The sequence below is a fragment of the Mirounga leonina genome, unplaced genomic scaffold (assembly GCF_011800145.1).
Source record: "Mirounga leonina isolate KUSES-001 unplaced genomic scaffold, KU_Mleo_1.0 Mir_239, whole genome shotgun sequence".
NCBI classification, from domain to species: Eukaryota; Metazoa; Chordata; class Mammalia; order Carnivora; family Phocidae; genus Mirounga; species Mirounga leonina.
Genome location: NW_023270624.1, coordinates 1 through 12,129, shown reverse-complemented (window position 1 = coordinate 12,129; position 12,129 = coordinate 1).

Here is a 12,129-nt window from a genome sequence, read left to right as displayed (position 1 = left end):
CATTAAAGAAAAAAAAGCCCCCTCAACAAAGTAGAAATAGGAGGGAAATTTCTCAGGCTGATTAAGTGCATGTACAAAAGACTACAGCAAACTTCATGCTTATGGTGAAAGACTGAATGTTTTGGAATGAGACCAGGATATCTTCAACATTTCATTTCAACACAGTACTGGAAGTGAGAAAAAAGATTGAAGGCATCAGACTGGAAAGGAAGAAGTAAAACACTTTTTTAAAAAGTTTTTATTTATATTTCAGTTAACATACAGTGTAATATTAGTTTCAGGTGTACAATTTAGCAATTCAACACTTCCATACATCACCTGGTGCTCTTCACAGCAAGCACACTCCTTTAATCCCCATCACCTATTTAACCCATCCCCTGACCAACCTCCCTTCTGATAACCATCAATTTGTTCTCTATAGTTAAGAGTCTGTTTCTTGGTTTGCCTGTCTCTCTCTTTTTTCCCCTTTTGCTCATTTATTTTGTTTCTTAAATTCCACATATGAGTGAAATCATATGGCATTTGTCTTTCTCTGACTTATTTGGCTTGGCATAATACTCTCCAGCCCCATCTGTCTTTGCAAATAGCAAGATTTCATTCTTTTTTATGGTTGAGTTGTATATATATATATTTCTTTCTCTATATATACTTCTCCTTTATCCACTCATCAGTCAATAGACACTTGGGCTGTTTCCATAATTTGGCTACTGTTGATAATGTTGCTATAAACTACCCTATGATCCAAAAATTATATTATTGCTATTTACCCAAAGAATACAAAAATACTAACTCAAAGGGATGCACCCTGATGTCTATAAAGCAGTCTTTATTAGCAGACTACATGCTCTTGCATGTATAAAGTCCTAAGGAATCTTTAAAAACACACACATAAACCTGTATTAGAACTAATAAATGAGTTTGGAAAGATTGCGGAATATAAGATCAATATATAAAATCAATTGTATTTCTTTATACTAGCAATAAACAATTAAGAATGAAATTGGGGCATCAATCCAATTCATAATAGCATCAAAAAGAAGAAAATACTTAATAAATATAAACTATAAACAAAGAATTACAAGCCTGTGCTCTGAAAACTACAAAACAGTATGGAGATAAAGGTCTATAACATGAAGAGACAGTCCATATTCATAGAGTGGAAGAGTCTATTTTTTAGGAAGGCAGTTCTGCCCAAATTGTTCTAGAGATTCATCACAACTGCTATCAAATCCCAGCAGGCTTTTTTTGTAGAAATTGACCAGCTCATTTGAAAAATGATATAGAAATGAAATAGACCTAGATTAGACAGAACAATTTTGAGAAAGAACAAAATTAGATTTCATGTTGATTTCAACATTTCTTATTAAGCTATAGTAATCAAGATGGGTGGTATAAAGTCAGACATATAATAGTGCAAAAACAGACATTACATTAGGGTCAATTGATTTTTTCTCTTGATATTTTAATATGCTTTTTAAATTCATGTAATCATCACCCAGATCAACAAATAGAACATTACCAGCAGCCCAGCGGAGCCCCCTTGTGTTCCCTCCCAGTCAATATCCACTATCCGCAAATGTTATCACAATCCTGATTTCTAACAGTTTTTGAGCTTTACATACATAGAATCACCTAGTATGTATTCTTTGGTGTCTGAATTACTTTTCTTAATATTATATTTTTGAGATTTATTCATGTTGTTACAAGCAGTAGTATGTTTTCTTTGTTGCATTTTTAAGTTGAGATAAAATTCATGGATCATAAAATTCACCTTTTAAAAGTGTAAAATTCAGTTGTTTTTAGTATATTTTATGTGTAGTATGTTTTTAGTATATTCATCACATTGTAAAATTCAGTTGTTTTTAGTATATTTTATCTATAATATGTTTTTAGTATATTCATCACATTAAACAACAATCACCACTATTAAATTCCAGAACACTTTCATCACTCCCAAAACATACCCTGTCGCTCTCCCCGTTAGCTGTCGCTCCCACTCCCTCCATCTCCCAGTCCCTGGCAACCACTGATCTACTTTCTGTTTTTATGGATTTGCCTCTTCTGGATATTTCATATAAGTAGAATCATACAATTCTCTGTGTCTGGCTTGTTTCATTTGGCATGATGTTTTTGAGGATTATTCATATTATACTATATATCACTTCAGTCCTCTTCATGGCTGAATAATAATATTTCTTTGTATGGATATACCACATTTTGGTTACCCATTCACTTTTTGCCTATTATGAATAACATTATTACTATGAACATTTGTGTACAAGTTTTTAGGTGAACACAGGTTTTCTATTTTGGGGGGTATATATCTGGTAGTGGAATTGCTGGCTATAGCATGTATAGTATAAACTCTATGTTTGACAATTTGGTATAGCAAAGGTAAACTTACCATCTAGCAATTCCACTCCTACCATTTATTTATGTGAAATTTCCAGAAAAGTCATATCTGTAGACAGATAAGCAGGAAGAAAGCCAGGATAGACTGCAAATGGGCATGCAGGAAATATTTATTTATGATAGTGGAACTGTTCTTTTTTTATTATTTGCAGGTATTTATTTATTTATTTTTAATTTTATTATGTTATGTTAGTCACCATACATCATTGGTTTTTGATGTGGTGATCCATGATTCATTGTTTTCATGTAACACCCAGTGCTCCATGCAGTATGTGCCCTCCTAAATACCCATTACCAGGCTAACCAATCCCCCCTCCCACCTCCCCTCTAAAATCCTGTTTGTTTCTCAGAGTCCATAGTCTCTCATGGTTCATCTCTCCCTCCAATTCCACCTCCCCATTTTCCCCTTCCTTCTCCTATTGTCCTCCATGCTATTCCTTATGTTCCACAAATAAGTGAAACCATATGATAATTGACTTTCTCTGCTTGACTTATTTCACTTAGCATAATCTCCTCCAGTCCCATCCATGTTGATGTAAAAGCTGGGTATTCATCTTTTCTGATGGCTGAGTAATATTCCATTGTATATATGGACCACATCTTCTTTATCCATTCATCTGTTGAAGGGCATCTCAGCTCTTTCCACAGTTTGGCTATTGCGGACATTGCTGCTATGAACAATGGGGTGCATATGGCCCTTCTTTTCACTACATCTGTGTCTTTGGGGTAAATACCCAGGAGTGCAATTGCTGGGACATAGGGTAGCTTTATTTTTAATTTTTTGAGGAACCTCCACACTGTTTTCCAAAGTGGCTGTACCAACTTGCATTCCCACCAACAGTGTAGGAGGGTTCCCCTTTCTCCACAACCTCTCCAACATTTGTTGTTTCTTTCCCTGTCCATTTTTGCCATTCTGACTGGTGTAAGGTGGTATCTCAATGTGGTTTTGATTTGGATTTCCCTGATGGCTTATGATAATGTACATTTTTTCATCTGTTAGCCATTTGTATGTCTTCTTCAGAGAAGTGTCTTTTCATAACTTCTGCCCACTTTTTGACTTGATTATTTGTTTTTTGGGTGTTGAGTTTGAGAAGTTCTTTATAGATCTTGAATACCAGCCCTTTATCTGTAGTGTCATTTGCAAATATCTTCTCCCATTCTATGGGTTGCCTCTTTGTTTTGTTGACTGTTTCCTTTCCTGTCCAGAAGCTTTTTATCTTGATGAAGTCCCAAAAGTTCATTTTTGCTTTTGTTTCACTAGCTTTTGGAGATGTATCTTGAAAGAAGTTGCTGTGGCTGAAGGCAAAGAGGTTACTTCCTATGTTCTCCTCTAGGATTTGGATGGATTCCTCTCTCACATTGAGGTCTTTCATCCACTTTGAGTTTATCTTTGTGAATGGTGTTAGAGAATGGTCGAGTTTCATTCTTCTGCATGTGGCTATCCAATTTTCCCAGCACCATTTATTGAAGAGACTGTCTTTTCTCCATTGCATGTTTTTTCCTGCTTTTGTTGAAGATTATTTGACCATAGAGTTGAGGGTCCATATCTGGGTTCTCTGTTCTGTTCCATTGGTCTATATGTCTGTTTTTGTGCCAGTACCATGCTGTCTTGGTGATCACAGCTTTGTAATATAGCTTGAAATTGGGCAAAGTGATGCCCCCAGCTTTGTTTTTCTTTTTCAAAATTTCCTTGGCGATTTGGGGTCTTTTCTGATTCCATACAAATTAGGATTGTTTGTTCCAGCAGTTTGAGAAATGTCATTGGAATTTTGATCGGGATGGCATTGAAGGTATAGATTGCTCTGGGTAGCATAGACATTTTAACAATGTTTATTCTTCCGATCCATGAGCATGGAATATTTTTCCATCTTTTTGTGTCTTCAATTTCTTTCATTAGTGTTTTGTATTTCCTAGAGTATAGATCCTTTACCTCTTTTGTTAGGGTTATTCCGAGGTATCTTATGGTTTTTGGTGCTATTGTAAATGGAATCATTTCTCTAATTTCTCTTTCTACAGTTGCGTTGTTAGTGTATAAGAAAGCAACTGATTTCTGTGCATTGATTTTGTATCCTGCCACATTACTGAATTGCTGGATGAATTCTAGTAATTTGGGGGTGGAGTCTTTTGGGTTTTCCACATAAAGTATCATGTCTGTGAAAAGAGAGAGTTTGACTTCTTCTTTGCCAATTTGAATACCTTTATTTCTTTTTGCTGTCTGATTGCTGTTGCTAGGACTTCTAGTACTATGTTGAACAACAGTGGTGAGAGTGGGCACCCTTGACGTGTTCCTGATCTTAAGGGAAAGGCTCTCAGCTTTTCCGCATTGAGAATGATATTCGCTGTGGGTTTTTCATAGATGGATTTTATGAACTTGAGGAATATTCCCTCTGTCCCTATACTCTGGAGAGTTTTAATCAGGAAAGGATGTTGTATTTGTCAATTGCTTTTTCTGCACCAATCAAGAGGACCTTATGGTTCTTCTCCCTTCTCTTATTAATGTGTTCTATCACATTGATTGATTTGCGAATGTTGAACCACCCTTGCACCCCGGGGTTAAATCCCACTTGGTCGTGGTGGATGATCCTTTTAATGTATTGTTGGATCTTATTAGCTAGGATTTTGTTGAGGATTTTGGAATCCATATTCATCAGGGATATCGGTCTGAAATTCTCCTTTTTGATGGGGTCTTTGCCTGAGTTGGGGATTAAGGTAATCTTGGTCTCATAGAATGAAGTTGGAAGTTTTCCTTCTCTTTCTATTTTTTGAAACATCTTCAGTAGAATAGGTATTATTTCTTCTTTGAATGTTGGGCAGAATTCCCCAGGGAATCCATCAGGCCCTGCCTGGACTCTTGTTTTTTGGCAGGTTTTTGATCACTGCTTCCATCTCGTTACTGGTTATTGGCCTATTCAGGTGGTCAATTTCTTCCTGTTTCAGTCTTAGCAGCTTATAGGTTTCCAGGAAGGCCTCCATTTCATCCAGATTGCTCAGTTTATTGACATATAGTTGTTGATAATAATTTCTAATAATTGTTTCTATTTCCTTGGTGTTAGTTGTGATCTCTCCCCTTTCATTCATAATTTTATTAATTTGGGTCCTTTCTCTTCTCTTTTGGATAAGTCTGGCCAGTGGTTTATTGATCTTATTAATTCTTTCAAAGAACCAACTTCTAGTTTCATTGATCTGATCTACTGTGTTTCTGGTTTCTAATTCATTGATTTATGCTCTAATTTTAATTATTTCTCTTCTAATGCATGGCTTAGGCATCGTTTTTTGCTTTTTCTCTAGTTCTTTAAGGTGTAGAGTTTTTTGGTGAAATCGGGATTTTTCTATTTTTTTGAGTGAGGCTTGGATGGCTATGTATCTCCCCCTTAGGACCGCCTTTGCAGTATCCCATAGGTTTTGGACAGATGTGTTTTCATTCTCATTGATTTCCATGAATTGTTTAAGTTCTTCTTTGATTTCCTGGTTGACCCAAACATTCTTGAGCAGAGTGGTCTTTAGCTTCCAAGTGTTTGAATTTCTGCCAGATTTTTTCTTGTGATTGAGTTCCAGTTTTAGAGCATTGTGGTCTGAGAATATGCAGGGAATAAACTCAATCTTTTGGTATTGGTTGAGACCTGATTTGTGACCCAGTATATGGTCTATTCTGGAGAAAGTTCCATGTTCGCTCGAGAAGAATGAGTATTCTGTTGTTTTAGAGTGGAATGTTCCGTAAATATCTATGAGGTCCATCTGGTCCAGTGTATCATTCAAAGCTCTTGTTTGCTTGTTGATTTTTTGCTTAGATGATCTGTCCTTTGCTGAAAGTGGAGTATTGAGGTCTCCTACAATTAAGGTATTGTTATCAATATGACTCTTTATATTGGTTAACAGTTGGCTTATGTAGACGGCTGCTCCCATGTTGGGGGCATAGATATTTACAATTGTTAGATCTTCTTGTTGGATAGACCCTTTAAGAATGATATAGTGTCTTTCTGTATCTCTTATTACAGACTTTAGTTTAAAATCTAATTTGTCTGATATAAGAATTGCTATCCCAGCTTTCTTTTGAGGTCCGCTGGCATGGAAGATGGATCTCCATCCCTTCACTTTCAGTCTGGATGTATCTTTAGGTTCAAAATGAGTCTCTTGTAGACAGCATATGGATGGGTCCTGTCTTTTTATCCAATCTGGAACCCTGTGCCATTTTATGGGAGCACTTAGGCCATTCACAATGAGAGTGATTATTGAAAGATATGAATTAATTTTTATCATGTTGTATATCACTTGGGGTCTTTCTCCTTTTATAGAACCCCCCTTAATATTTCTTGCAGGGCCAGCTTAGTGGTCACATATTCTTTCAGCTTCTGCCAGTCGTGGAAGCTCTGCATCTCTCCATCCATTCTAAATGAATGCCTTGCCAGATAAAGTATTCTTGGCTGCATGTTCTTCTCATTTAGTACCCTGAATATGTCTTGCCAAGCCTTTCTGGCTTGCCAAGTCTCTGTGGACAGGTCTGACGTTATTCTGATGTTCCTCCTTCTGTACGTAAGGAATCTCTTCGCCCTAACTGCCTTTAAGATGGTTTTCTTGGTTCTAAGATTTGCAAGTTTTACTATTACATGCCGTGGTGTTGGCCTGTTTTCCTTGATATTAGGAGGGGTTCTCTCTGCCTCTAGGACTCGAATGTTTGTTTTATTCCCCAGATTAGGGAAGTTCTCAGCCACGATTTGCTCAAATACATTTTCTAGTCCCCTCTCTCCACTCCCTCTGGAATTCCAATTATTTTGACATTGGAACACTTCATGGTGTCACTTATTTCTCTGATTCTATTTTCATGGATTCTGAGTTGTTTTTCCCTGGCCTCTTCTTTTCCCTTTTTATCTATTATATTGTCTTCCAGGTCGCTTATTCGCTCTTCTGCCTCAGTTACCCTAGCTGTTAGATTATCTAGATTGGATTGGATCTCATTGATAGTATTTTTAAGTTCTGCCAATTCACCTTTTATTTCTGTCCTTAGAGACTCTATGTTGCCATTAATTGATTTCTCCTTTCTAGCCATTGTCTTCACAATTGCTAGCCTGAATTCCAATTCCAACATCTTGGTTATACCTGCATCCATTTGTAAATCTGCAGCATAAGTCATAATCTCTGAATCTTTTCTATTTTAGGGGTTCTTCCTCCTAGTCATTCTGTTGATGGGTGTTTGAGGGAATGTATAGAGTCCAAATTATTGACCAGAACCCAAGCAAGATGCACCTGTTTTCTAAGGACCTTAGGGTTGCTGGCCTCTTGTTTCCCCAGCCTGTCTTCTGTGGGAGGGGCCTGCCACGCTGTTACTCAGGCAACCCTGTTTGGGTGGAGTTGCCCTGCCCTCCTGTGGTGGGGGATGGGCTCAGTGGGAACCAGTCTTTGGGGCTTTTGTTCTCTGGTGGCTTTCCCTGGTGGCTTTCTGTGTCTCTTCCGCGTGTCAGAGCAGAAGAGACCGTTTCCAACCCTCTGCCTCTGACCAGAGAGATTGCAGTCTGTTCTTCAATGAGCTCTCCAGGCCACACCATCTCCGTTTCTGTCCGTGCTGCTATAAACTGCAGTGTCCTGGGTTGTGTGCCCCTTCGCAGTGCTCCCAGTCCTGCCTCCAGGTCGGGGCACGTCTCTGCCCTTTGTGCTTCTAAAACCGCCAGCTGCTCCCAGTTTGCAAGCCCCGGACCCCGCCGCTCCGGGTTTCTGGCCCGGAGGCTGCCCTAAAGTCCTTTCCCTGCCACCACTGGTCTGCGAGTCTGTGCCCCCTCCGCAGCACGCGAGACTGTCACTCACCGTAGGTGTAGGATCCCCATGGCCAGGCACCCTCCCGCTGCCGTTTATCCTCTGATATCTGCACGCGGAATTACGGTTCCCTGCTTCATACCTCAAAACCAACTGCCTGAGATATTCTGTTTGTAGAGATCCAGATCTTCTTATATCTCAGGCTGGTTTCGTGGGTGCTCAGAGTGGTCTGGTAGATATCCAGCTCAATTCTGGGGACCAGTTGAAATAGAGTCCCCTACTCCTCCGCCATCTTTCCCCACCCCCCGGAACTGTTCTAAAAGTGGGTTCAAATAATGGTTGCAGAACTCTGAATATTGGACTAAAAATCATTGAAATGTACACTTAATAATGAGTGAATTTTATTGCATATAAATTGTACCTCAATAAAACTGTTATGAAACTTTAAGACAAAATAAAACAGAAAAACCAAAACATGAGGAAGCAGTTGTCTCCTAGGGAATGCACAGGTGACAATTGTAGTGTGCAAAATAATTTCAGTGACCCAAAGGCATCCTTATTGTTTACCTAATTCTTTAATGTAGCTTAGGACACATGTAACTTGCATCTTAGAAATTGAACTTACTGATTGTATTGTTGTATAGGCAATAAAGGTATGAGTAAATTTAGAGAAATCACGTCGCTATTGCAAGATTGGAGAAGTTGGATGGTGTGATGGAAGCCATCCAATCCAAATTGGCCAAAATGGAAAACTTGTCATGGGATACATTTCAGAAGTGAAAGGTGCATGTCACAGAAATGAAATGTGGATGCAGGGGCACCTGGGTGGCTCAGTCGTTGAGCGTCTGCCTTTGGCTCAGGTCATGATCTTGGGGTCCTGGGATCAAGCCTTGCATCGGGCTCCCTGCTCCACAGGAAGCCTGCTTCTCCTTCTCCCCCTCCCCCTGCTTGTGTTCCCTCTCTCGCTGTGTCTCTCTCTGTCAAATAAATAAATAAAAAATCTTTAAAAAAGAAAGAAAGAAAAAAATGTGGATGCATAAAGTGATCGAATTTATGGTGAAAATAAGTATGTCCACCTCATGGTGTGGCCGCATGAGGTGTGGGGGTGTGGGGTGGAGGGGGTGCTCTCACCTTTTACTTCCTATATCTGTCTTTTTAAATTAGAAAAAAACCTTTTGTTTATGAGCACTCAGGGTTGCAGAACAGTTGTGTTGAGAGTGTGTGGTCTGTCACTGTCAGGGTGCTCCAGGGCAAGTAAAGCTTCATCCTAAGGTCCTGGCCTCCTCATCATAGAAAGGATGATATTGCGCCTTTCTTATAGGGTGGTGGGGAGGATTAAAGGAATAATATGTTCAAAACACGAGTCAGGATTGAGAAATGCTTACTGAATCAACAGGTGTGTCACGGAAGTAGGCTCTGTTTTAGGCCCAGGGGATACAGCAGGGGAGCAAAGGAGACAGAAGGACCCTGCTCTCCCGCATTTACACGGTGGGAAGAGGGACAATGGAAGGCACAGCATGCAGCCAACAAAACAATGAAAAGTGCTCAGTGATGGAGCAGGGCTGGGAGGGGACATCTGAAGTTTGACCAGATCAGAAGGTTAGTGGAAGACAAAAGGTGGGGAGGCTGGGGGTGTTGGGCTGAGGTCAGTGTGATTATCAACATCAATAATGATACTAAGAAAACAAAAAGTGTTGGGAGTTGGCCCATTTCTTGCAGGCTAAACTTCTGTTTTCCTCTTAACTGATAGAGCATATGTAAAGCAAGTGGCCCAGAGCCTGGCACTCTTGAAGTTCTTTTAGGAGCTTCCCAGGTGGGATGAGATGCCCAGGGAGGGTTGAGGTTACCCCGGGTTCCCTCTGAAACCTGTTCCTCAGGCTTCAGCCCCACTTATCCTCTCTCCCCCCAGCCCCAAACCCTTCTGCACCCTGCTTCCCACCAGGGCCATTATTGCCAGAGTTTCTAACAAATGCGCTGCCAGGGAGGCAAGCAACCCTCAGGAACCCGGGGTAACCCTCGTAGTGCCAAGAAACTGAGCCTGCAAGTCCGCTGGAGGGAGTGGCTATAAGCCGAGCTCGTTGGCTGCTCCCAGTGAGAGAGGTCCCTGAGCCTCCAGCTGGTCTGAAGCCAGATGTCCTTGGCAACAGCTCCAGGGAGACCTGCCAGGGCTCCAAGGCATGATACAGCGTTGCTGTTCCCATTGCAGGAGAAGGAACTGCCATTTTCTGCTGGACCCTTCCTCTGCGGGTCTGAAAGGTCCTCCAGCATTCCTTCCTTGGCCCATACCCCTCAGCCCTTACTTCTATCCTGGATGAGCTGTTTGATGGGGGCAGGAGCTTGGTCATCCACTCTTGGGGTTGGTCTAGGGATGGAAGGGAGCTTGGTGTGTTCGTTGGGTCCCAAAATTTAATTGAATGTAAGTACTGTGTCCCAGATAGGATGGAATGAAACATGCCAAAAGAGGGACAGAGAAGATACTGAAGGAGTGGGGAGTGTGGCATCTTCCACCTGGTGACTCCAGGCAGTTTTATGAAGGTTTCAGACCATCTCCCCACTTCATCTGACCTGGAGGTGGAGGCTGGGCTCATGTCCCTCAAAGTTTCTCTTGGGCCTTGGTCTTCTCCAGGAATGGAATTGGGAGTGCTGAAATCTCTTGAGAAAGTGACTTTTGTTCACCAGTACTCAGCACAGAGGCAGAGCCCAGACTTGGAGAGGCCCATCATGAGTCAAGCATCCAAGGGGAAGCCAGATAGGCTTGGTCGCTGACCACTTGGAAATCCATGAGGATTCAGTTCTAGGGCTGCATTGTTCTGAGTGACCACAAGCAGATAACTGAACAGAGTGGGGACCTGTTCTGTGACTTGAGCCAGTCCCATCCATATGAGACCCTTTTTCACATCCTAAAATGAGAAGGTAGAATGGGGTGATCACAAAAGTTCTCTCCTGGCTCTGAAATACCCTGTTTTCATGGCATTTGGATTTGTCCTGTTTCCAAAGTCTTTGCTGAAGATCCTGCCCATCTTCAGGGTGAGTTAAGGTCAAGATAAAGAGTGTATTTTCTCGACTGCTTTTAGTGCAGTTGGAGAAGGTGGCCCATGTAACATGTGATGAGGTATCCACCCCCAAATGCTCCCAAGTACCCCTTCCTTGCATTGTTCTTCTTACCTAGTTGATTTCTGAAGCCCTTGGCCTGGGCCTGGGACATAGCTGGAGTTCAGAGATGGAGATGTTTGTCATCGAGCCCTTTTAACCACGGGCTCCCTTGCCCTGGATTGGAAAAAAGTTGGCAATTGTCTCAGAAGGACCTATAGGGACATTCTTGAAGACAGGGAGAACATGAGGAGACCCGGCCCCCTACCTACTCCCATTATGATGGAGTTGGGATGAGTTTGCCAGAGAAGTCCACATCAGTCAGTCCTCAAAGGCAAGAATTCAAGGAAGCAAAATGAATAGTGTAAACTATGATGGTAAACAGGAAGGGACAGTAGAGTTATTTTTTTCAAATGCTTACAGCATACCCTGCGTCCAGTTTTCACAAGTGAGGAGACCAGGAGTAAAATGAATGCTAGGCTGACCATAGACCATCTCTCTCCTCCAGCCTCTGTGAGGATGAGGTGGTGGGAATGTTCCTTATCTGGGTCATAACTGACTTATTTCCTTCCTGATTACATGCTTCCATGCCCTGATTAAAAACACTAGTTTGGGATTTCATGCCCAGAGCTGATCAGACTCCACAGTTCATTTCTGTTCATGATTGGTCTGTGCGAGTCCCTTCTCTAGTTTTAAAATTTATTCATTTCATCAAATTCAATTTTTTATTCTCTGTTATACCCACGGCCCACTCAATACTCTCCCATGACATTTCTGACATTTTAGCAGGTTTGTATGCTGGTCCGGGATACCCGGATTTGTAACATGTGCAAATGGCTCTCCCCCACGGTGCACGGTAAACTTCCTCCCTCAGAGAGGTGG